This window comes from Somniosus microcephalus, chromosome 4, assembly GCF_052327205.1.
Source record: "Somniosus microcephalus isolate GS21.2 chromosome 4, FLI_Smic_1.0, whole genome shotgun sequence".
Classification (NCBI taxonomy): domain Eukaryota; kingdom Metazoa; phylum Chordata; class Chondrichthyes; order Squaliformes; family Somniosidae; genus Somniosus; species Somniosus microcephalus.
Window position 1 is genome coordinate 1,787,327 of NC_140990.1, and position 2,636 is coordinate 1,789,962.

At 44.6% G+C, this 2,636-nt stretch overlaps 1 non-coding gene across 1 annotated transcript; it reads right to left on the minus strand.

Annotated features, from left to right (window-relative positions):
- Positions 1-1,480: 1,480 nt before the first annotated feature.
- On the minus strand, positions 1,481-1,564 carry trnal-uaa (transfer RNA leucine (anticodon UAA)). The gene has a single exon. It is a non-coding gene; the product is annotated as a tRNA-Leu (tRNA).
- Positions 1,565-2,636: the final 1,072 nt, after the last annotated feature.

Sequence of the window (2,636 nt, forward strand, 5' to 3'; positions counted from 1 at the left end):
TTTCGTGCATACTTCCACAATGAAAAAGTGAAAAACTTCGAGGTGTTGGATTTAATTCCGCCCAACTCAGGATTAGTTCCCCAGGAATTTGGTTACTTTAAAAAATGAGTAGTGCTGGAACCGTAGTCGGCAGGATTCGAACTTGTGCAGGGAAACACCCAACGGATTTCTAGCCTATCACCTTAACCACTCGGCCACGACTACTAGGTCTGTAAAACTTTAAATGTTGCTCAGATAAAATTGCAATCATCCATCGCTCTGAAGCAAAACAGCACTCAGTCCCTGAACAGTCTCGTGTCATGAAATTTCAAGAGACAATCTCCTCTCGCATGTTTTTTACTATTCTGTTTATCACTGTAGCTTTTTAACATAAAGCTACACCAGGAAATATAAATACAGTTTGACATCTTAAAAATGCTTCCACTCCATCGCGGAATTGAAAGCCGACCTCGGGAGTTGCAGTGAGGGATAGTTCACAAAATCTGACGAGGAACTGATGGATGGCGTTACTGTGCAGAATCGCAGAGCAAGAATGGCGTTCTGAACAGACCTGGGCTCATTCTCCAGCCCCAGAGGGAGGAATGATCAACAAGGGAAGGACAGAGAGAGAGAGAGAGAGAGAGAAACGGAGGCGTATGACAAATGTGTAACAGAGAGACAGAAAGAGAGTGAGAGAATGAGAGGGAGACAGAGTGACAGATAGTGAGATTCTTGTCGTAAATTTCGTCAACTCTTGCAGATCAGTTGAAATGTCGAGCTGTTACAATCCATGGAACTTTAAGCCTTGTAATTGACGATTAAACCGACTGGGAGTTTGTTTAATTTTGAAATGCTGCCCAGTGAGAAACGTAATGGTTCACAGCTCGACAACAGGTGGGCACCAAGAATCTAGTCTCAAATCCAAAGGTGGATTTTTTCTGTTCTGAACAGAATGATTTTAAGAAGCTTTATAAATGTTTAAAATTGGTGTTGATAAAAATTGCCCGCCCCATCGGCGAATTGAACCCAGGCCTATTCAAATAATAAGCAGGGATACTCACCATTATACTAATGAGGAATTAACACGTGTAAAGTCGGTCAGAGCAAGAATCGAGCTGTGAACAAAACTGGACAAATGAGAACAACAGAGACAGAGAGAGAAACAGAGAGAGAGACACAGGGACACAGAGAGAGACAGTCAGAGAGAAACAGACAGAGAAACAGACAGAGAGTGAAAGACAGAGACAGACAGACAGAGTGACAGACAGAGAAACAGAGACAGACAGAGAGGGACAGAGAGAGACAGACAGAGAGAGACAGAGAGAGACAGACAGAGAGAGACAGAGAGAAAAATGCAGATTCAGCAGATGCCAAAATAGGACTTGAAGAATTACATATGAGACCTTTCTTTCCATATCTAATTGTTTGTTGGAGAATCAGTTGTTGACAAGCGAGTGTCACTGAGCAGGAATGAAAGGAAATGGATCTTAAATTAAAGAACTACCTGGAGTGGGGTTCGAACCCACTGTGGGTATAAACCCATTGGATCTTAAATCTAACGCCTTAACCACTCGGCCATCTTGGTGCTGACAGTGAATGCGCACTGTATCTAAGAGAATCGGGCCTTCAAGCTCCACCTTGCCACAGATTTGAGCAGAGAGAGACACAGAGACAGACACAGAGAGACACATAGTCAGACAGACACACAGACACAGACCGACACAGAGAGACACACACATAAACACACAGACACAGACAGGCACAGAGAGGGTACAGAGAAGATGTACAAGGATGATACCAGAAATGCGAGGGTATACATATCAGGAAAGGATGGACCCCTGCCAAATTAGTTTAAACCCTGATTTGTCTGATTGTTGTTCTATTTCCAACTGTATATTTCGTGCATACTTGCACCATGAAAAAGTGAAAAGCTTCGAGGTGTTGAATTTAATTCCGCCCAACTCAGGATTAGTTCCCCAGGGATTTGATTACATTTTAAAATGAGAAACGCTGGAACCGTAGTCGGCAAGATTGGAACCTGTGCGGGAAGAGCCCAATGGCTTTCATAGTCGATCGCCTTAAACTCTCAGCCATGACTACTGGGTTGGCTAGTTTTTAAATGTAGCTCAGATAAAATCGCAATCATCCATCGCCCTGGAGCAAAACAGCTCTCAGTCCCTGAACAGTCTCCGCTCAAGAAAATTCTCAGAGACAATCTCCTCTCGCATTTATTTACTCTTCCATGTCCCTCCCTCGCTTTTTAACACGAACCAATTTAATTAGTATTTCACATCTTAAAGACGCATTTTGCCCCATCGCAGAACCCCGCTCACCAGGCAGGGATACTCCACGAAACTGACCAAAGTCACTGCTGGGCGTTCTCTGCAGAAACTCAGAGCAAGGATGGCGCTGTGGACAGACCTGGGCTCATTCACCAGACCCGGGCTCATTCACCAGACCCAGAGGGAGGAGTGAGCAAGGAGAGGGTAACAAAGAGCGAGAGAGACACGGGGAGAGGCAGAGAGAGAGATACAGAGAGAGAGAGAGAGCGGGAAACAGTGAGTGAGACAGAGAGAGAGGGACAGAGAGAACCTGTCGAGGAATTGAATCCTCACCACTATACTATCAAGGACCTGGTAGAGGAAGTAGTTATGCAG